At 39.8% G+C, this 24,217-nt stretch overlaps 1 long non-coding RNA gene across 1 annotated transcript; it reads left to right on the top strand.

The window, feature by feature from the left end:
• The first annotated feature begins 1,538 nt into the window (after nucleotides 1-1,538).
• On the top strand, nucleotides 1,539-23,874 carry LOC123582991. Its single transcript, XR_006704685.1, has 3 exons — nucleotides 1,539-1,971; nucleotides 3,964-4,039; nucleotides 23,647-23,874. It is a non-coding gene; the product is annotated as an uncharacterized LOC123582991 (long non-coding RNA).
• Nucleotides 23,875-24,217: the final 343 nt, after the last annotated feature.

Here is a 24,217-nt window from a genome sequence, read left to right on the forward strand (position 1 = left end):
TGGTGGTAGCTCTGATTCACTAAAAAGCTGGGAGGTGGCCTTGTTCATAGCGAGTTGTTCAAATATATGAGGAGAGTTTGGGGAAAAAAACTCCTTCTTTAAAAAAATTTTTTTTTTAACATTTATTTATTTTTGAGACAGAGAGAGACAGAGCATGAATGGGGGAGGGTCAGAGAGAGAGAGGGAGACACAGAATCCGAAACAGGCTCCAGGCTCTGAGCTGTCAGCACAGAGCCCGACGCGGGGCTCGAACCCACGGACCGCGAGATCATGACCTGAGCCAAAGTCGGCCGCTTAACTGACTGAGCCACCCAGGCGCCCCCAAAACTCCTTCTTTTTAAAAAAATTTTTTTAATGCGTATTCATTTTTGAGAGAGAGAGAGAGAGAGCGAGTAAGCACAAGCAGGGGAGGGGCAGAGAGAGAGGGAGACACAGAATCCAGAGCAGGCTCTAGGCTCTGAGCTGTCAGCACAGAGCCCGACACAGGGGTTGAACCCACGAGCCTTGAGATCATGACCTGAGCCGAAGTCAGATGCCCAAACGACTGAGCCACCAGGGTGCCCCCCAAAACTCCTTCTTTGTATTCTTGACCCTTTCTGCCCTTCTCTTTCATGGTGCCTTTGGATCACTCTCTTAATTTATGGACCTTCTTGGAAAACCACATTAGAGTGGCTGTAGCCAGGGAAGGCTTGATCCCAACTTGGATAACAGAGCCTTAATGCCTACCCACTGAAAACTTGAAGTGAAGTATGAAAAAATACTTAAAATAATATTTTTAGTTCATAAAAATCTGTCTCTTTTGCACTGCAGCTATAGTCCGTGATGACATGATGTGATACACACACACACACACACACACACACACACACATACACACACAGTGATATGGACACATGTGCACACACATTTTGTAAAGTTCCTGTGATCACATATCTGAGCACTATCCCCATGGGTGTTAATTTCTAACTGTTTAGATACTCTTTTATCTGCATCCCAGATTAGAAGTGCAGCTGTTCTCCAGTCTTAGACACACTTGCCTGATCTTGAAGAGACATTGGGGGGTTTCTTGCAACTGTTTTGCTGAGATCTTTAGGAAAATTGGTTTTTGGCTGGCTTTCTTTTGGTTCTTGAGTGGATTTTTTTTCCGGACCTTTCTGACCTTTAACTCTATTCATTCTTTGCTTATTCTGACCTCAAAGTGGCTTTAAACCCAAGAGGGCAACTAGACAGTGATGATCCAAAGTTATTTATGAGCTTGATGGTTGTATTAGTGGTTCTTCCATTTTGCCTCTCTCCCTGCAGCTCTTAGGCTGAAAGCACTTTGAAACAGGGTCTGTTTTCCTGTAACTGCCTTCTTGCACTTGTTGGGCAAAATCAGAGCAGTGATTGAGTCCTCAACACCCTTATGGTGCTGCAGAGTAATAACATTTATCACACTTCTTGTTTAAGCCCTTTAGAGAATGACATTTCACAGTGTAATTTTGCTTCACAGATTTTTCCCTTGTGAGTTTTAACTTTCAGGGTAGAATTCTCTCTTATGGTTTCACCTTTTTCCTATTTTGTGTATCTGTGAGGAGTTGCACAAATAAGGCTCCTCTCCGCATTGCAAATGGAATCAGGTCATGCTCCCAAGTGCCCTTCACCTCAAGATTCCTGATTGTTTCTTCCTTATTTGTTGTGAGCAGGCCCAAATTGCCTCACCTCTAGCTGCCCTTTCCACTTTATGAAACAAGCGACTAATAGCAACGCGACTCTAAAAATTCCCGGATGACCTACATGTTGCTCTTTTTATTATCCCTTAAGAAATGTCTCCGTAATTGAAATCTAGAGTAGCAGAGTTTTGTGATCTTGTCATCTAGCATTTTACTTATGTTTGCCTTATTTATACGGTGCCTTTAAACCCCGGGGTGGTCAAAGTCTGCCCGCGGGACCTGCAGGACTGAAACCAAGAATGTCGTCATTAATTCAAAGGTGAGAAGTTAAACAGTGGTCTCAGTGCCCACACTTGTTCGGGAGTCAGAAGGAGGAAAAGGGAAAGGAAGGGAAGAACGCTGGAACATTTTAGTGGGTAGCAGCAGGGAGAGGCGAGACATCTATGCCAAGATTTATACTGCATGCTACATTTTATTTATTTAGGGGGACATGGGTATCTGTTTTTTTTTCCCTCTACAGTAATTTATCAGTGAGCACATCCTGATTTAGTAGTGCACAGAGGACCCCCACTGCTAATTCTCCTTTATTTCATATCTTTCTTTTACCTTAACTCATAAAGTTCAGCATTGCTACTTTCTTTATCATCCATCCCAACCCTTTTTGATCTATAGCGCAAGCCCTCCTTTCCCCGCCTCTTTGTCCTTTCTTCACAGATTGCATTCCTCAGTATTGACATTTCAGTCATTTGATTTATCTCAACAGGTTCCCCGATGCCAACCAGATCATAATTCCCTTTCTGGCAGCATCACTTCAAGACCTTCCTGGTTATTTCCCTTGGCTCCTAGTATTTGTGGATCAGCACCTACGAGACTTACTGATGATTTGTCTCCTCTTTTAGGTTTCTGTTTGCTTAGATCCAAACCACAGGTGGTAACTTAGGAGGCCCGAAGATATCTGGAATTGTGTGAAATGTGAGCTTTGTTCTGCTTGGTAGGGAGTGCTGGAATGTTCTATCACGGGCCTCTTCACAGAAGGGCCATTTCTGGAATTGGTTAAAACAGAAGGATCTGCCCATAAGCATTCTGTTAGCCATTTGTAAACCAAATACCATGTATCTAATTTTCCTGAGAGCCTCGAGTTGGGGAGAGTTGGGTTATCAGTTTTCAAAGTGGGTTATCTTTTTTTTTTTTTTAACGTTTATTTATTTTTGAGACAGAGAGAGACAGAGCATGAGCGGGGGAGGGGCAGAGAGACAGGGAGACACAGAATCGGAAGCAGGCTCCAGGCTCTGAGCTGTCAGCCCAGAGCCCCACACGGGGCTCGAACTCACGGACCGCGAGATCGTGACCTGAGCCGAAGTTGGACGCTTAACCGACTGAGCCACCCAGGCGCCCCAAAAGTGGGTTATCTTTTTAAAAGAGGAACACACCTGTAAGAAACTTATACTAATTTTGGTTAGAGGGGAGTACGATACTCCTTTTCTTGTGCCATTTATTTTTTATCGGTATTTGTGTGGTCTGAGACACATACCACACACACACGCATGCACGCACACACAAGAGAAACATGACAGAGAAAAAAATTTTCCTTTTGTGAATTCTCATGATGTGACTTTAAAATACTGCATGCTGCATTATCACGAGACCTTCAGTTGTCCTGATTTGCATTAGTGAAATCTATTTCTCATGTCAGACAAGAGAAAGCTGCCTGCATTTTTCTTCCTGGTCCTTCTAGCTTTCTTTACACAGTTTCTATGATTTCTATGATAGAGGGAGGTTTCTTGGCTTGTGTATGATATATTAGAAATTAAGAAAAGTAGCTTTGTCCTTAAATTGAGTATAATCTAAAATTTACCCATTATTTAAAATTATAATGCCATGAAGTACACTCATAATTCTCCGTTTCATTGCTTTACTCTGTAAGGCATGTGGGGTGGGTCTTTCAGGACTTCTCTGGTTGGGGTTCGTAAAGTTGATGCTCGCTCATCACATGATGGTAGATAAAAGACTTTCTGACTGTGGGTAGGAATGACTCTCAAAAATTCCCTTCCCCATCCTGTCAGTCCTAAGGATGCCCTGACAATGCAGCACTGTGGTGTGCACTTTCCCACTGTTCCCTCGTCTGTGAAATAAAGGAGTTCAATAAGTCTCCCCGTCCTCAAATCGAATTTTAAATGGGCTTCCGTTGCACCTGGAGAGATTAGGGTAGCCATGAGGAAGAATTTCCTGACTCAGAGGGTGTCAAATTGCTTGAATGTTTGTATAATCACATTCTCAACAGACCCTAAAAAAATATTTTAATCTCTTTCAGATACCTGAAGGCAGAGGAGAGAACCTTTTGGCCTTGGGTCCATAACTCAGTTTTGCAGTAGGGAAGACCAGAACAGGTAAAACCAATTTATAATTTCTGATAATGATACATGGATTTCTGTCCAATATCAATGTTCTACTGATTAAAAAATGTTCCTGGAATCCTGGGAAATGAGTCCAAGCTTATAGATAGGATGACTGAGTAAATAATACTATTATTATTATATAATATTTTTAATAATATATTATTATGTAATAATTATATAATTATTATTATTAGCAGTGACCAAGAATGTCAAGAGAAAAAAGCATGGGAAAAAATATTATAATGGCTATATGTTTAATGTCAGAGGTAAATAATAAGAAATCGACTTAATTTTCTTAAAAAAAATCCATTTTTGTAAAGTAACAAATTACAAAAAAAAAAAAGAGAAGGAGTAGAATCAAGGCTTCATTTTTTGATTAAGAGACACCAGTGGGTCAGATTTGAGGACATGATGGGAAAAGTAGTATTAATATAAATTTTTTCAAAACATCAGTAGGTGAAGCCGTGAGGGAAATACGATCAGCGTCCAAATGTTCTACATTACTTATCTGGTACCAGGATTAACACTAATACATATCTGCCTGTTGGAATTACCAAGTAGAGTATGGTAGTAGAAACAACATTTGTCCCTAATGTCCAACATTTAGAATCATTTTTATAGATCGAACCAATCCTTACCAACGGGATTTATGGAGGATTGTAGAAAATTTAATTATTCTATTATAATAGTATGTACACTCTGCAATTAGGAATATTGCTGTAGGTATTGACTGAAAATGCATAGGCTGATGGCTTTTAATAAGAATGGAAGACGAGATACAAGAAGAAAACAGACTCCTTGTTGAGCTATGGCTTCTCAAAATGGCTTCTCACTTTTTTTTTTATACATTTATTTATTTTTTGAGAGCATAGAGAGACAGAGCACAAGTTGGGGAGGGGCAGAGAGAGGAGACAAAGAATCCAAAGCAGGCTCCAGGCTCTGAGCTGTCAGCACAGAGCCCGACACAGGGCTCGAACTCACAAACCTGAGATCATGACCTGAGCTGAAGTCGGACGCTTAACTGACTGAGCCACCCAGGTGCCCCTCACTTTTTTTTTTTAAAGGCTGAAAGTGAAGTACTGATTTACCATTATATAAGGGGCATAATTTATCTGCACTGATTAAAATTATCAAGTATGCAGTGACAGCTCTTTATATTCCAGGTAAATGCTTCCTTTGTGCTTTTCAGCCAAGAATTACTGACATGATGTGGGAAAAGCTGAAGAAGTCAGTATTTGGGGTTTATTTTTATTCAGGAGGTGGCTTGAGATGGATTAATGGCAAATCACAATAAATTATTTATCAAATAATAAGTGTGATAATTGTTCTTATTTATCATCAGTATAACTTGCCTTGTTCTCCTGTCATGCTTTCAATCAAACACTCCCCAAAGATTTGCTGGTTAAAATATACAGCCAAAAGGTCATTCCAACAATTTTTACTCATAATGGCACACTGATTATCTCCTAATTGGAAAATGTAAACTAGGGGCTCTGTAAGTAATATGAGTGACCCTTGCATTTCTAACACAATGAGGAGAGTCACTCTGTACCTCATTCATCCTACCATGGGGGAACAGTACAATTTTCAGTAATTTTGATGGTCTCCTGAATTAATTGGAAATAACTTTTTTGTTTTCCATGGAGAAGGAAATAAACCCACATGCCCAAATTTGCTGAAAAAGTAGAGATGTAAAATACCACTCACTATCTACTGTCCTGCTGGCAGCTAATCCATTGAAGCTTAATTGTAATTATCCACCAGGTCTGGGCCCAGAGAGGAATACTGATTACCGCTACGTGCGTTTCCATGGGCAAGACAGTGTATTGAGCCTGTTGCAAAGTTTCAAGTAAATTTATTTCTACCGGCAGCTGTAATGGATCATTGGTCATGGACTATTTCTGGACTTGGTGCAATGGGAGAAAATAATTCCAACCTATTTGTGCAGAATTCCTTAAAAGTTTACCATTCCATTAAAGGGCAACTGACACACACACACAATACCCCACACACTTGAGTCGGTCCAAATGGTCCAAGTTGGACCTGTGGTCAAAATGGCCCAGGGTTATTTTCTTACGGGTTACCTCTTTACCCAGAAATCCATACTCAGCTAGACAGCTGGCAAAAGTTTCCCAAACTTCCTTAATGAGAACAAAGTCCACATACTTCTCTGTCTCTCCCCTCCTTCCCTGTCTTCCTCCCTTCCCTCTCCCCCTTTCTTCTCCCTCTCACTTGTTTTTGGGTATGACCCTGAGGTCATAGCTCAGACAGGGCCCTCTCCTAATGCTGGGCTTTCCACTGATGTGTACCCTGTCACACAGCTCATCGCCTTTTTTGCACATGCTGCTCCTTTGTGGCTCTGTGAAGCTTGCCCAACCCATGTGTTTATTCCTTTCTGTCTGCTTCTCCTGTATGATCTGGGAGTTTTCATGCATCTAGGTTGGATCACCATCTTTCCCAAGTTGTTTAGCATCTTTCCACAGCTCCTTTCTATAGGGCTCCTATTAATATGATAGGGCATGCCCCTCTAGACCCCCTTGCTATGTTCTTATCTTGGTTTTAAGCCCCCTTACCATGCTTTCACATCTTGCACAACTCTGTTTGGACCGTTTGTATTGTGTCTCATATTCCCAATCTTGCCCTCATCCTTGGACACTATTCAGTTGCCTCTTTCTAATGTTACACATTGGGAGAGCTGGATTCACCTCTGCCCCCTCAATTCAGTTAGCATAAGAGATTGAGCCTTCTGTCTTACCCCATAGTGGAGCTTGGGCAATATCAATTTTTGCTGATGGTAGAGGCTACTTTCTGACTCTCAATAACCCGGTCAGTGGGCCAATTTTCCAAAAGGGACCTGATCGTTATTTCTTGGATTTTATCAGTTCATCGTGAAGTTGGCTTGCCCCATCTAGGAAATAGAAATTGTTAGTGAGCTGGGTGGTTGTGGTATATTCTCAAAGAGCTCCATACAGATTTTTCTTGAGTCCTCTTTTGGTTCTGGTACTGATTGAGATTCAGTGACTCCAATCCTGTGCACAAGGCAAGCAGTTCTTTCTGTGGTCAAATGTTTTGAACCCCCAAATTAGGACACATGGATGAACAGCAGAACAGAATACTTGAAAACTTGAAAAATCTAGACTGTTGTGTTAGTTATCTATTGCTGTGTAACAAGTCACCCCCAAACTGAGGTGCCTTAAAACAATAAACATTTATTATCTCACAAAGTTTTTGGGGGTCGGGAATTTGGGAGCAGTTTAGCTGGTGCAGGGTGTCTCATGAGGTTGTAGTCAAGATGTTGGTTGAGATGGCAGTTATCTGCAAGCTCGACATGGTGCTTCCATGATGACTCACTGAGATGGCTGCAGGCAGGACTCTGTTCTTCACACGTAGGTCTCTTTATAGGGCTGCTGAATATTCTCACAATATGGTAGCTGCCTTCCCCAGAGCAAGTGATCCAAAACAGCAGGGTAGAAGCTGTAATGTCTTTTACAACCTAGCCTTGGAGGTCACACTCTATTATTTCCACAATATCCTATCCTTTTTTTTCTGTAATATTCCAAAAGTCAGCCCAATTCATTATGGAAGGGGACAACCCAAGGACAAGAACACAGAGAGGTACGGATCACTGGGGACCATCTTGGAGGCCGTCTACCACAAAAGTGCAGACTCTTTTATTGTGCCTCGCGCGCTACTCTCGTTTTCTTTCCAACCAGGCTTGAAATGTGGGGATGACTGTGCCTTGCTCAGCTCAGCTGAAAGAGGCTCAGGGCACATTATGTCCTTTGAACTCTCAAATCAGAAAACAAAAGACTCCAATGACCATGATGGTTAAAACAAATTGGGGGTTTAATTTATTCTTTTGTTCCTTTGTTATCAAACCTCGATGTTTCCCAATGTGTATTTCCCAGAGTACTAGTCCTATGAAGTGCTCTACCAAAAATTATTGTGCAGTCAGACTCAGAGATTCACCATTTTCATGGCCTGATTGATGACTCTGAGAATTCTTGCAATAGAGATTCTTGTTTGACTTTGTTCAACCCAGAATTTCTCAAGTTTATTTGTCCACAGGTTTTTTTTTTTTTCATTTTGTCATAGCTAAAAACCACCTCCAAAACTAGTGTTCTTTAAATTACACATTTTGAAACACTGGTCTAGATAGTTAGATGTCCATAACCAATATTATTCCAGAACAGATTTAAGGTGATTGTAATATAAAAGTAGCACATTGAACCTACCTGGAATCACAGAGTTGTGTATGGCTAGCAGACTGAAGCCCTTGAAGGGCAATCTTATACCCCCAATATCTAACTCAAAGCCTGAAACTGTTTGCTGGGGAACCCTCAATCAACCATCCTTTTTGCTATGGCTAAGAGCATGCACTTTGATGTTTCTTTATGCCTATATGAAATCTCTATTGAAAACTGGTCCTCAAAGTCTTTCAGAGAGTGTTAACCTTCTTCCTCCAGCTGGAGGAAATTTTCTCCACCTACATATAAACTCCAAGAAGCATTGCACTGCTGAGATTAAGCATCTCTTAGCTGGTGTATTTTATGGCTGAATTGTTTGTCTTGGTATGTAAGCCTCTGGGGCATAACCATTTCTTCTTATGAGTCTGGTATAGCACTCAGCACACTGTCAGCACTCAACCCAAAATAAATCATCATAATAATAGTCATAAACATAAATCAAGGGAGCACAATTCAACTTATTTATAGCCTTACAGAAGAAGCACAATAGAAAAAGTGCAGTTATTTTCCACCATATTATCCTATATCATTTCCAAGCAAAATGTCATATTGTCCACTAGTGTGTAACCGGGTAATGAAGGATTCTGGCATAACCTGCAAATTCCATGGGGCCAGAGTTAAATGATGTGAGGCTAGAAGCTCATGTTTCCCAAGTTTCTATAATTAAAATCTGAATTTCTAGGGCTTATTAAGGTAGTATTTATCATATAATTATGTTGACATTTTAAAAAGGAAAAGTGCTTAAGACAAATTATGTAGTAATATTTAATCACAAAAATCTATTTGTTCTGCTCATTTCTTCAAAGGTCTTCTCTTTGATCTCCAAGGTGAAAGCTTAAGCTTAATGAAGATTTTAATCTAATGTTTAATATAATGGATACCAGTGGATTAGTTAGTGGGTTATCCCTTCTATATAATATATAAGGTGCTTTTACCACATTGAAATCCAGGCCACTCTTACAGTTGGGCTTGTGATGACTGAATATCAAAATCTGGTAGTCACATTTTCCATTTTTTTAACATGGGAGAATTTTGAAAACACATCTACGCATACATACATACATACACATCTCATACTCACCCCTCCCCATATATGTAAAAACATCAATCCTCAATATATCTATCTTCAAGCAAGCCACTTCAATGTTTTGATAGACGTCTCAGGCTTTTATTTAAGCATATACTTAAAAAAATATACAAGTAATACACGACTATATTCTCCTTTTGTGTTTTTATTCTTTTTAAAAATGTTTATCTATTTATTTCGAGACAGAGAGAGAGAAAGAGAAAGGGAGGGAGGGGCAGAGAGAAAAGGAGAGAGAGAATCCCAAGCAGGTTTATAGCACAGAGCCCGAGGCAGGGCTCAATCTCAGGAACTGTGAGATCATGACCTGAGCCAAAATCAAGAGTTGATGCCTAACTGACTGAGCCACCCAGGCACCCCTCTTTTGTGGTTTTTATTAAAATATTTTAGATAGAGCTGAAGTTCTCTTAAACTACCATCTAGACCTTGCCCTCCCTTTTGTTAGCGGCATTGCCTTTTTTGAGTGCTGCCTTTTAAATGCTATTCATGCTCATACATTTGGTTTATATTCTTCCAGATTTTTGTTGTTTTGCACTAACATACATATATGTGTATTTCTAGGAAATGTACAGTATTGTTTGTACATTAAAACGCATTTTACAATAAAATGTATTTCCATTATATTTTATGTAATTTTATGCAAATTACTTATATATTTTTTATTCTTTTAAAATGTTTACTTATGAGAGAGAGAGAGAGAGAGGGGAGGGGCAGAGAGAGAGGGAAACAGAGGATCTGACGTGGGCTCTGTGCTGACAGCAGAGAGCCCCACATGGGGCTCGAACCCATGAACCATGAGATCATGACCTGAGCCGAAGTCAGACGCCTAACTGACTGAGCCACCCAGGTGCCCCTATGCAAATTACTTTTAAACAAAATTATCTACAGCTATGTGCACATATGTACACACTCATACTTTAGTTCATTCATTTTATCTACTATATAATATTTCATCTCTTGAATATACAACATTTTATTTAACAATTCCATGATTTCTACTGCAGCGAACATCTTTGCATATGCCTAGAGCAGTTTAAAATTTTTTAAATTTTTATTAAAAATGATATCTAGAAGTTTAAAAGCTGCGTCATGAATATGGACATTTTTTATTTTATTAAAAATTTTTTTTTAACATTTTATTTATTTTTGAGACAGGGAGAGACAGAGCATGAACAGGGGAGGGTCAGAGAGAGGGAGACACAGAATCTGAAACAGGCTCCAGGCTCTGAGCTGTCAGCACAGAGCCCGACGCGGGGCTCGAACTCACGGACCGTGAGATCATGACCTGAGCCGAAGTTGGCCGCTTAACCGACTGAGCCACCCAGGCGCCCCTGGACATTTTTTATTTTAACAGGTGGTGTAAAGTGAGTGTTCTGATTTCCGCAGCCAACAGCCAACACTAGTGAATAGATCCCTTTCTTTAAAATACCTTCCCAATGCATAGTATTTTCAAATGTTAGCACTTTTTCTTACCTGATTGGTGCAAAATGTCATTAGTGATTTAACTTGCATTTCCCTGTTTATTAGTAAGAGTGAACCTATTGTCATATGTTTCTTGTCCATTTGTATTTCCTTTTCAGTGAATTGCTTATTTATATTCTTTATTTTCCTATTTGATTGTCTTTTTCTTATTAATTTGTATAACTTCTTCCTAAATTCTGGATACAAATATTTTATCTTTCATATTTGTTTTAAATATCTTTCAAAATCTGGCTTTTGTCTTTTTTTTTGTTTAAATGTAGTTTAAAATTTTCGGGTAAAATGGGGTGCCTGGGTGGCTCAGTCAATTAAGTATCTGACTTTGGCTCGGGTCATGATTTCACAGCTCGTGAGTTTGAGCCCCATGTCAGGCTCTGACAGTTCAGAGCCTGGAGCCTACTTTGGATTCTGTGTCTCTCTCTCTCTGCCCCTCCCCTGCTCACTCTCCGTTTCTGTCTCTTTCTCAAAAATAAATGATTAAAAAAAATTAAAAATTTTCAGGTAATCAAATTTACTTATAATTTTCTTTTATGGTTTTTACTTTCTTCTAAGTTTAGAAAGACAAGTTTTGATTTGTTTTGTTTTGTTTTTTCCTTTTAGTCACAACGAGTTTGCAGTAATTCTGGGTCTTGGCTTGATCAGATGTGAAATCAACGTAGAACTGAAATTCAGCTAGTCAGTAACTAGACCTAATGAACTTAATGGAGAATTGCAGAAAATATCTAATACATGTACCCCATTAAAAAAAAAGCAAGGGTACCATTTTCTTTTTTCATCAATGATTTTATGCCTGAGCTTATTATATTTAGCAGTTGGATTCCCCTCCTTTGATTTCCACCATCATCTAATCAGACATTTGGCAATCTCCATTAAATGGCTTTCTCATTCTGTCACTAAAATTTTAACAGCAGTTGTTAAATGAAACAAGAGAAAGCTGTGTTCACCAAGATGTACTCCAACTGCAAGGGAAAATGGCTTCGGAATTGGAATCAACATGGTTATGTCACATGAGAAAAATTTCTCTCCAACTTTCCTGCTTTATGTACACCTGCCACTCTCTGTTTTTACGGTAGGTTTTCTATATCCAAACACCTTCCAGAACGCTTATCCTTGTCTGCTTTATTAACATTTGTTAATATCTTACTCTGGTAAGATATCAAGCAGTGAGACAATTAGAAGTTTGATAAGGTCTAAAGTGACAGCTGCCCAAGTTTTCAGCAATGGAGATGGAATCTTAATGAGATGGACAGACTCCTGTCACACCACTGTGCCATGGGGCCAGCCTCCATACGGGGTACACACGCTAATGTAAGAGCATGTGGCAGATCATGGCCACTTTGGTAGTTTTAGGCTTGTTTTAGGTATCGGTGGATTGACTGGGTGGCATTGAAAACATCTTTTTTCAAGGAAAATTTAAATGTTACTATATGGCTAATATTATATTGGATGTTTTTAATGAAGATCTTTCATATGTCTTATATTGTTTAGTCCTTACAATAAACCTGAAAAGTATTATTTTTAAACCACAGCTTTATTGAGATATACTTCAAATACCAGACAATTCACCCACTTAAAGGATTCGGTTAAGTGGTTTTTAGTATGCTTATGGAGTTGTGAAACTGTCACCACCATCAATTTTAGAATATTTTCATCATCGCTCCATGAATCCCCATGCCCCTTAGCTGTCACTTCACCATCCCAGCCTTAGACCCCCATTAATCCACTTTCTGCTGCTATAAATTTGCCTTTTCTGGACATTTCATGTAAATGGAACCATTCCATATGTCGTCTTTTGTGACTGGCTTCTTTCATCTAGTGTGTTTTCAAGGTTCATTCCTATTGTAACATGTATTAGTGTTTTATTCTTTATTAATGATGAATAATATTCCATTGCATGGATATACCATATTTTGTTTATCCACTCATCAGTTGATTAAAATTTGAGTTGTCTCCAGTCTGATAGGTGTTATTATCCTCATTTGATAAATGAAAAAACAGTGTCAAAGCACTCAAGCGATCTATCCACTCTCACACAGCCAGTGTCAGAACTGTAGATTAAATCCAATGCACATTTCATAATTTAAGAATATCTGCTTTCAATTCTTTCACTTTCATTTCGTTTCCTCTTAAGATTAAAGATACCCCAATATTTATGTTTAGGAATATTGCTATTAACTTGATTCTTTTGATGCTAAGTCATTTTCTTTGATCCCCCTTGATAGGGACCAACTTCCTGGGCACCATGAGTGTAATGAGTTTTATATACATCAAAAGCTCAACACAGATATTCTCCAAGTGCATATACTTCAGAATCCCACTCATTATCGTTGTGCTAACCTGTTAACTTTTGACAGTTTGGTAGTTGATGACAGTGAACAAATTCCTGGCTGATATGTTGGTTATGATTTGAAAGCAGGGAGGAGTAAAATGTCTTGAAATTTTTCCTAGTTCCAAATTTAACAGATTTAGAGAGCTCTGCTTCCTTGCTCAATATGTTAAATGTGGGAGAATGTCTCAAGTGTAAAAACAAATGATGCTAAGGGTGAACAATAAAATTTCTGATCCCATAGCTTATTTTAAGGTTATTCATATCTGGTGTTTAGCATAGTAAAAATGGAATTGTTGAATTTGAAGTTGGACATTGCAATGAATGTCTCTCATATATGGAAGAAAATATCAATTAATTTAAAAGGCCCCTTGGGACTTATTGATCATCATTCTGTGCCAAATAAATTATTAATGATCAAATGAAGTGGCAAAAATATTCCATATTTAGCAATATTACTTGAAACAAATGATTTCTGATATCTGGTTGTAGGGCAAGTAGGATTTCCAGGTAAGGAAACCCTGGATCCATATTTTTTCTATTTGCGAGGGATTTTACCTATCAGCTAATTTTCAACACCTCCCCCCCCCTTTTTTTTTAACAGTTGGGGAAACTATGTCCTGAAAAGGTTAAGATCTTTTTTAAGGTTACAGAGTGAAGGTCGGTCTTCTTATGCTTCATCTGACTAACAACTATTCTTAAGACTTAGTAGATGTCTTTGGCAGGAGACATCCCTGACATCCTTCCTCAATTCTCCTTCGATTTTCCAAAGTTTCCAAGGATATTATAATGATTTGTTGTGTGAACTCAGTTAAATGTGAGTTTGACTATGTCTTGCTTTCCAGTGTATTCCTACTGTCCAGCCAATCTGGGAACATAATGGGTGTTCTATAAATATTTGTTGAATGAATTAAGCTTGTGTTTCTGTGAGACTCTATCAGTGTTGTTTTATGCTTTTCTCTCTCGTGGTCCAGGCTAGATTTTTTTCTATGTTTTTAGCAATGGGACAGTTTCTTGATCACTAACAATTTATAGAAAACTCCAGTGCATGAGAAAGATGATAGAAGAGCTGTCTTGGTTGAAGCAAGGGTTGAACTCTGTGGTAGGGTTAAGGGCTGGGGAGAGGACACATCTCAGAAGAGTGCCAAGGGTCCTGGGATCACAGCTGAAAACCCTCATTCCAGACTCTTAAAGAGAATTAAGATCCCAACTAGGAATAGCTATTGCATATTCATTAGTCCACATCCTGTTTGAGGAAAGTAATGATCCGTGAGCTTATATAAGAGTCTAAGTCTTAAAGAAGCTATATATTCATTCAGTTCTCTTACCAATCATGTAATGAGTACCTACTAGGTACTAGGCTCTGTTTTAATAACTAGGGATATAAAACAATGGGCAAAATGGCCCAAAATATTTTCCATCCCTGAGCTTATATTCTGATAGGGGAAGATAGACAATAAAAAAAGATAAGTTATGTAGTATGTTTGATGGTGATAGGTCTATAGAGAAAAGTGTGAAAGGAGTACAGGGTTTGTGTGTGTGTGTGTGTGTGTGTGTGTGTGTGTGTGTTGTGGAACTGCAATTTTAAATGGGGTAGTCATGGAAGGTCTAAGTGAGAAAGTGTCTGCATATGGACTTGAAGAAAGTGAGGGCACGAGCCATAGGCCATCTGGGACAATAAGTACAACACCCTAAGTGAAAGCATGCCTGGCGTGGGAGAAGAGGGTTTCTCTCTTCAGTCTCCTTTGCATGAGATTCCTTGGATTATGGAGAATCATAGAAGAATTTTGATCAAGGAAATGATTTGGTTGGATTTTCTTCTTTCAGGTCCTACCTGTAGGCAATAGGTAGGAAGGTGTTTTCCTTATGAATGATCTACGAATAACTTACCCAATGTCATGGGATTCAGTTTCGTATGGCCAATTAATTGTTTGACGCAAATAAATGCTTATTTGGGATGTAAATGAATGGTCTTCCCATTTCTTTCCCCGTTCCTGTATAGAAGGGAAGAGTTAAGAATCTCCTTTCTTAAGAGGTCTTTCAAATAGGCTAGAGTCTCATCTAGGGTAGTTTAGGAGAGGCCTTGCCTGAAGGCAGATCAATCTCTCAAGTCTCATTACTGCCCAAAGAGTCTTTGCAATAGACTGAGCCTCTCCAGGTGATCTCAAATTCTCTCTATTAACCAGGAGAAAGTCCCCTGACACTGTCATCTGTTCAGTTTTCCCTGCATCAGATGCAGAGGAAATACTGGGGCGTCACAGCCCTTAGGGGGTGTAGGAGCACCGTTCTCCATCGTTTAGACTGTGAGCAGCATCATTAGGGTGATGCTGAAGGAAACGAGTCCTGAGAGGTTGCTGTGTGACCACATTTGCTATAGACCCTATTTTCTAAAATGCTTCTCTAGTTTCTTTCAAGGGAGGTTGTTATCTGCCACTCTAAACAACTTGCTTTGTAGCCAAGTCACTTGTGGGGAGGACAAGTTATGAGGCTTCTGAACCATGCTGGTTATGGGAGAAACAGAATGGCGACCAAGGGCCTTTAAGTGCTGTTCAAATTATGGTTTTGTTTGGGGCCCCGTGGAGTATTGTGTTTATGTTTTATTTAGTGAGTGCCTGACACTGAAAAATGGACGCCATACAGCTTTCTAGTGGGAGGCTGGGGAAGGTGAGTCAGAACATCAGAGCAGAGGGGAGCTTGAAGTGGAGGAAATATACCCTGTCCTGTCATTACTGAGTTCATCCTCTTCAGTTATTTTCACCTGTTAAATGTCTTGTGCTGTGGCTCCCCTGAGGCCCAGCCTTGGGTAAATGCTTGTTACTGCTTGGAGGTTGTTGGTAGTGGTGCTGGTGGGGGGCAAGGTGAGGGGATAGATGGAAGAGGAGACTTATGATGCGTCATAAAAAAAAAGACCCCATGCTTACACTAATACATGTACTTCATGCAAAAATGCATTCTTTTCATTTATTAAGATATTCCAGGTGAGCCCTTATTAAAGGAACTGAATGGCAAATTATTTGTAAAACAGGTTTTTCCTAATTAAAAATGGATTTTCCTGGTACTTATTGCCTGAAAACAGGAAACAACTAAAAGACACCTTGTTAGACATCACTTGAGCTTGGCTTAGGGATGTGAAAAGTACTTGGCTTTGGATACCAGAGTGACCAGGTTTGAATCTTGCATCCACCATTTGTAAGCTCTGTGACTATGGATAAATCACTTCTCTTCAGAGTCTTCAACTGATTCATGTGCAGAAACGGGGGTGATGATTTTTCTCACACTGGATTGTTGTGATGTAAAGTATCTGGCACATGATAGAGGCTCAGTAAGTGTTATTTTGTTCTGTTCTTTCTCCACTGGGGTGCATTAACACACCAATTTAGGCTGAACAGAAAACATGAACTTGGTTTATTAGAAAAATTAGCCAGTTATGGTAAAGAAACTATTCCTTCCTTCCTCAAATTATTAATTAATTAATTAATTAATTAAATCTATAATGTTATTAAGAATTTTTTTTCTAACATTTATTTATTTTTGAGACAGAGAGAGACAGAGCATGAACGGGGGAGGGTCAGAGAGAGAGGGAGACACAGAATCCGAAACAGGCTCCAGGCTCTGAGCTGTCAGCACAGAGCCCGACGTGGGGCTCGAACTCACAGACAGCGAGATCATGACCTGAGCCAAAGTCGGACGCTCAACTGACTGGGCCACCCAGGCGCCCCTATAATGTTATTTTTTTTTTTTTATTTTTTTTTCAACGTTTATCTATTTTTTTTGGGACAGAGAGAGACAGAGCATGAACGGGGGAGGGGCAGAGAGAGAGGGAGACACAGAATCGGAAACAGGCTCCAGGCTCTGAGCCATCAGCCCAGAGCTTGATGCGGGGCTCGAACTCACGGACCATGAGATCGTGACCTGGCTGAAGTCGGACGCTTAACCGACTGCGCCACCCAGGCGCCCCTATAATGTTATTTTTTTAAAGTAAACTCAGCACCCAACACGAGGCTTGAACTCACAACTCTGAAGTCAAGAGTCACATGCTCCACCGACCGAGACAGCCAGGTGCCTCTCAAATTGTTTTTGTGCTTTCCTTGGACTTTGATGACTTATCCTTAAGTCTGAAATCACCTATGATAACTTTCTGACTCTAGCTGCTGCAACAGCCTCAAAAATTTCCACTGCCTGGCCCTGCTCATCTCTCAGAGACTTGGAATTGATGCCACATTGGAACTCATCACATTTACCAATATGTCAGTCTGTCATATTGGATTTTGGATTTCCTCTGAGTACCAAAATTCAACATTTGATACTGAGTCAGTTGCCTCACATTTGGGAAAATGCTTCATGTAACTAATAGATTTTATAGAAGCCGGAAAATGGTAGAAAAAACATTTCCCAAAGTTTACGTGTTCACTACATTTATTTTCTCATAGACCAAATAAGAATGCCATAATTCTAAGACATTGGAGTCGACCACCCCGAAGGAACTCCACCGATGGTGGGCACTGTAATAAAACACAGGAAACTGGCCCAGATGTTACAAAACAGCATAATATTTGTCATTTTGACAGTCTTTAGGGTGGGAGGTGCTGCTTGGTCTTCTCCTATGGAGGAGATATATCCATTTACTGTTATAACCCTGGACCGTTTCCTTCTATAAAGGATGAGTTGCTTGCAGATAGTTATTCATTTATGATATTAAAGTTTCTGTGTCTTAAAGTATTCTTGCTCTCTGGTGGAAATTCTAAGGGGAGGCAGTGGGTTTCCGCATTTGCCAAGTCGTGGTATTATTGATTTCCCCAGGAATCACCTTGGCCATGAGTGTTGGGTTTGTGACTCTCTGTGGAACGTATCGGTATGCTAAACATCTGAAAATACATTGTGTTTATATTTCTTTATCAGGGCAAATGGCAGGATAAGGATTTCATTTTGTTTCTGGCTTTGATGATCGAATAGGTGGAGCCTCTACCGCTCTCGCTTTCATATTTTCTAGTGTGGTTTCTTCATTTGTCAGAGTAACCAGATTGCTTTATTTCTTAGTATCTGTCAAAAGGCCTGTAGAGAAGGATCAATCCCTCCTTGCTCCAATAATCCTGTAACTTCATCTTGTGACCAATGTTCTGATTTTTGAACTTGTATCCCAGAATTAGTGCCATTCTTCCAAAGAGTTTTCTGGGAAGGCTAAACACTAAGTCCAGTGATGTTGCAAACACTGCTGTATGATTGCTCGAACCGTTTCTGGGACTTCCAGAATGGAAACTGTCTTCAGAGGCAAAACACTGGTCACATGGACAAGAGTTTACTGATTATTGGGAACTTTAAAATCTAACACCCGTATTGATCTCTTTGAAAAATCAACACTTTGAATGGATAAGCTGTAGTTTGTTTTTGAAAAAAAAATTAGCCTCATTACTGTATGGTCACAGCTGACAAGTTATAGAAAAGAATAATTATAATAACACAGCCATAGCCAATGGCTTGTGCTAGAAAGGACAGTGCGAAGTTTTCAGCTTTTCTTTCGTCATCAGCATTCTCTTCTTTTCCAGTCATTATTGCACTCATTAGTACTTGTTTCTTTTCCGCCTTGATTTTCTTTCTTTCTTTTTTTTTTTTTTTAAATCTTTCTGTTGAGGATTTCTTCCAGGATCCCGGAACTGGTAGTCTCGCTTATTTAAGGGAATCTTTTATATTCCTGGTTCCATGCGAATTCCTTGGTGGTTCCAAACTTTATTTGTTGTTCTCTCCTTTCTAGCCAAGACCATCTTTACTTTTGGCTCCTGAAGTCCTATTAGCCCAGCTACTATTCCGCATCAGTGGAAACGGCTAACCACTTTGCTTCCTCATGATACTTACTGACTTTGCCACTACTTTCCTGTAGTGTTGTATTTGAAATCTGAACTCATAGTAAGAAAAGTCATGCATCATGGTTAAGATTTGTAATAACCTTTTATATGTTATATTGCGGTGTGTGTGTATGTGTATTCTCTTTTCTGGATTCTTGTTTTTTTACTTTATGCCCCATCGGTCAAGTTTCTACTAATTACTAAGGCTCAATCATATTCAGAAGGAGAATATTTTTGTAGAGCAGCATTTAGGAGTTTGGTAGCATGCAGAATTTGCAAGAAAAAGGAAACTCAAAGTCAGGAAGACTGATAAGTGACCCAGTCAACCTGAGTCCCTGGGCACCACACTTACTTTTTGCTTCAATAAAGTCTGCTTCAAAGCAATCTCAATCCTTCATCAAAGAGATTTCCAGAGCACTCCCAATGGGTTAACATAAATCTTACTGTTCTCACTCTTTTTTCCCCCCTTCCAAGTTGCCTTTCAAAAAAATCAGTCCTTGTGTCTCCATTTCTTTAAATCTTTTATCCTCGGGCCGCTACCAGTGGCTGTATGGATTACATATCAGCAGTTAAGAATATTCCACAAAGTCCTGGCTTGTTCTCACCCTGCAGTGCTTACAGTCACCGATTGTGATGAAAGGAATTTGAAAGGCACAGCCAGGCAATCCTTAACCGGCTCAGCACATTCCCTCTCTGCGGCTTATCGCGCTGTAGATGTTCTTTTGACCGGCCATCAGTCATGTTTGAAACTTTCCCGTGATTCCTGAGATATGAACCCCTTTGATAGAAGTTAACAATACAGCCCATGCAGCACGGGCTAAGGAAAATACTTTTGACTTCATGTTAAAGAAATGCTTTGTTCCAGCTCAGATTTTTATACTTTCTTAGTGTCTCCTTTCTCCTGGGTAGCCTCCATGGCCCCCCGCCAGGCAAGCCAAGTGTGAGCACCCACGGATGCTTAAGTGGCTGTCATAACCATAGAAGAAAGGCACCTAGAGGGAGATTGAGAGGAATAAAGAGGAGCAGAAAAAGAGGTGGAGCAGAGACAGAGGGAGACGAAAAGAAAATGAAAAGAGCATATCAAGTCGAAGACAGAAGGTTTTGAAATGTTTTGGGGAGCAGGAGGTTTGTTCGTCATTTGTATATTACCGTATGTGATTCCTTCCTTGTTTTTTAAAAATTTAGGCTTTAGGGACACCTGGGTGGCTCAGTCAGTTAAGCGTCCGACTTCAGCTCAGGTCATGATCTCACAGTTTGTAGGTCTGAGCCCTGCGTTGAGCTCTGTGTTGTCAGCCCAGATCCTCTGTCACCTTTCTTTCTCTGCTCCCCCCACCCCCCGCGTGTATTCTTCCTCTCTCTTTCAAAAATAAATAAACATTAAAAAAATAAATAAAAATTTAGGCCTTACTTTAAATTTTTTTAATGTTTATTTATTTTTGAGAGAGAGAGAGAGAGAGAGCACGAGCAGGGGAGGAGCAGAGAGGGAGGGAGATACAGAATCCGAAACAGGCTCCAGGCTCTGAGCTGTCAGCACAGAGCCTGACACGGGGCTCGAACTCACAAACCGTGAGATCATGACCTGAGCCAAAGCCAGATGCTCAACCGACTGAGCCACCCAGGCGCCCCTAGGCTTTATTTTAAAAAATTTGAATTTTTATGCCTGGTTCAGGGTAGCAGGGCAGATAACTCTGCTATGCTGGTGAGAATTTAGCTCTGAGCTCTGGGGGCTAATATTTAAACATCAAAGAAGACAAGGAGCCCTCATAGCAATCAGGCAAACTTCATTTTCAGTTATTTTAACTGAAAGAGAAGAGAGGAGTCTTATGCAAAATTATGGGGCCCTGGACCCCCATATTATCATGCATTATTGTGCATGGACGGGGTGTTGATTGCGCAGTGCTATGGGAAAGCTATTTATCAACTGAGCAACATAAAAATTAAGTGCCACCTACATCCCTGTGTTGAGGGTTGGAGATTGGAATTAAAATGTCACCCTTTCTTTTATCTTCAGCTGTGGTTTGGAGGCACTTCCCTGGAGGGTTGATTTGCTCCTTCTTTCTACTGTGTTGGAATAATTCTATTAAAAGTCTTTTGCTTACTCAAGTAAAACACCCTACCAAGTGAGTGGCATTTGGCAAACTCACTCCCTTTTCTTGATTATTCTGGTCTATTGATCTGTGTCTCTGGAGAAATTCTGGAAACTTCCAAGAAGTCTTTTGCAGTTTAAAATATTATCTCCCTGGCGATTAACTCAAATCAGAGGCTAATAAGATGAATTCCTTCCTTGCATTGGCGATCCCAGGTCTTCCTTCACGCCCATCAATCCTCCAGCTCTCAGAGACCTTAGAAATGAAGAAGTATATTTGTCACCAGTGGGTAGCAAGGCAGTGGAACAATTCAGATTGGCTAGACAGAAATAAATGCCTTTGCAGGAAAAGTAGAGGGCGCACAGTGGGTTGTAGGAAATTGGAAAGAGGGAATTTTGCATGGATATGGTGGAAAGATAAACCTCATTCTGACTCTAACCTCTTTTTTTTTTTTTTCCTTCCCCTCCCCCATGGGTTTCTGTTAAGTTTCTCAGGATCCACATAAGAGTGAAAATATATTCATCCTATCACTGATAAATTCTGTGAGGTCTGGATCCAAATCATTTGCCACTGGGAGCAAGGGGAAAAAAATGAAAATGTCTTCCTTTGTACATTATTTAGGAAACATCATAATTGGCTTTTGAATTCCTGGAACACACAAAGAAAGAAGGCAGTAAGCTTTTTCAGAGAGTCTACTTTCTCCCGAAGAGCAGAGAGCAAAAAAATGAATGATGGGCTACTTCTAATTTATAATGATGGTTTCATCTCTTCCAGATATTACTTTAGTTCTTGGATGATCGCTTCTCCCCACCTGAATCCTGATTGCTTTTTAAAGATGAAAAAGATCACAGAGGCTATAGAGTCCATTTCTAGTCATTACAAGTTTGCAACGTACACATGGCTTCTGATACTAGTTTAAATTTCTTTGAATAATGAACATTTTGGTTTTTATTTTTTTCTTTGATTCATAGCTTGATTGACAAACAAATGCTTATAAATAAAGCTGGCTAGTTCATATCTCTTTTTAAATTTTGTTTGTGCCGAAGCCCAGATTTCAGGTCTCCTCAACTAAGTTCTTTTGAACATAACTAGTGGCTTACTTTATTAGAAGAAACCAAATAGGCAACATGAGAAAGACTGCTAATACGTATATGTCTTACATAATAAGAACATAGGGTGGTTAGCAAGAAACATATAAAGTGTCTTATAATATTGAGGCGAGTTATCCTTTCGTGCTTGCTGTTGGATCTGGCACTTTTTGTTTTTTAACGTATGCTGTAGTTTTAGGCATTCTGAAGCTCTGACCACTTTCATTCATACTTACATAAAAAAAAAAATTGGAATGCTCCCCAAAAGAAATGGTAATGTTTTATGCTACTTTTTTTAAGAAAGAGAATTTGATCTTTAGCAAAGAGCAAGGATAAAATCCATGTATTAATCATTCCCACTGCCTTTGTCCCAAATTTAAGATTATTGCTTCTCTCTCTGCTTCAACATCTTCTTTAACTGATGCTTCTTCTTTTAGACAGGGAAAAATAAGGATAAGGGGTAGAATATATGGGGACAAATTATAGGGCAAGATGTATTCATTCTCTAGGAGCAGGAACCATATCTCCTTTAGCATGGATTCCAGTCTCAGCCTGTCTCACTTTGCCAAATATTTAGAACAGCAGCTTGAATCAGAATCATTTGATTTTGTTGATGGGATAAATGAGTAAGAAGACAGGATTTGTGGGCAAGTCTAGACCAATAGTTTCTGGAGTGTGGTTCTGTGTAACCCTAGTCTAGATATGTATCTCATGAAAGTATTCTGTAAAAAAAATTCTGGGTAGGAGAAAACAGATGGAAAAATATTACGTATTATATTTGATTTAGGGGAGTCAAAATATACATTAGTATATTAAGGACTGTGAAAAAGTCGTATAGGAAAGAAATCTGTGGGACAGGAATAAACCCAAGGTGTTTCCAATCTATTTGACCGTGGAACTATTTTTCCTCTTTTTTGAAACTTCCCTCCTCTTAAGGTCTCACAGAACCATGCTCTGACTAATGTCCTGGATTAAGGTAGATTGGATTAAGATTGGAAAACCTTGTCTTCTTTGGGAACTGGATTCAAAATGTGTTTATTCTGAACATGCACAGTGCCTTCAGCTATCACAGGAAACCCCATTAGTAAGAAAAGGTAGCCAATGAAGTCAAAACCTTCATTTCCTATGAGGTCAGAAAAAAATCAGTGGAAACAAAAATGTCAATGAAATATTGCTTTGAGAGGAACCAGATACAACTTGAAATATAAATGTCTCTTATGGGAAGCAGTGGTTGGGTCTGCCTAAAATGTTTGCTGTTGAAGAGTCACGGGCTTAATATAATCTTCCAGAGAGAAACTGTGTGCTCTCCTGGAATGCATAACACTTTGGCATGGGCAAGCAGTGTAGACTGATGATTTTATGTGTCTTTGATTTTTTCATGTTTTTCTAGAGTCAGCGTGGACTGAAAAAATCAGGCCCTATAAATATTTTTTCTTATATTTGTAAGGCTCGTGAAGAGATTTACCATGAAGAGGCCAGTGTACCGTTTCCTGGGCAAGCTTCGTTGTGTCTTGCTCTGTTCTGAGCATCATTAGAGCCCTCGTTTGAGACAAATGGGCTCCATCAGTTCTTCGCCATTCAGGCCCGTAGGAGGAAGATGGCACGTGAGTGAAGCTTCGACATGGCAGTCACCTTCCCTTTATTTCTGCTCTCCCTTCTTTTTGGGTAATGAATCGGGGTGTCGTTAGCTGCCTGCCTTGTGTTCATCACTGTCAGTACTGGCAGGGTAACAGATAATGGCAGAGATTCAAGGCCACCCAGGGAATGAAGCCTGACAGGACCTCATTTATCACTCCCCTTTTAGGGGGTCTCTGTGGTAGAGCTAGCATCAAAGCTGTAATCGAAGCTCACCAGGTCGCACAGGGGCCAGGCAGGATTGCTCCGCCAAAAAGCAACTGGAGCTGTCAAATCTGTTTTGTAAATGAAGTGCTTTTCTAGAGACAGTGTTGTTTATAATTGTCATTCTGTACGTAGTCCCTCAATATCCAAGAGCTGTTCTCCATGTGCTCCCTCTCATT

Source organism: Leopardus geoffroyi, chromosome B1 (assembly GCF_018350155.1).
Source record: "Leopardus geoffroyi isolate Oge1 chromosome B1, O.geoffroyi_Oge1_pat1.0, whole genome shotgun sequence".
NCBI lineage: Eukaryota > Metazoa > Chordata > Mammalia > Carnivora > Felidae > Leopardus > Leopardus geoffroyi.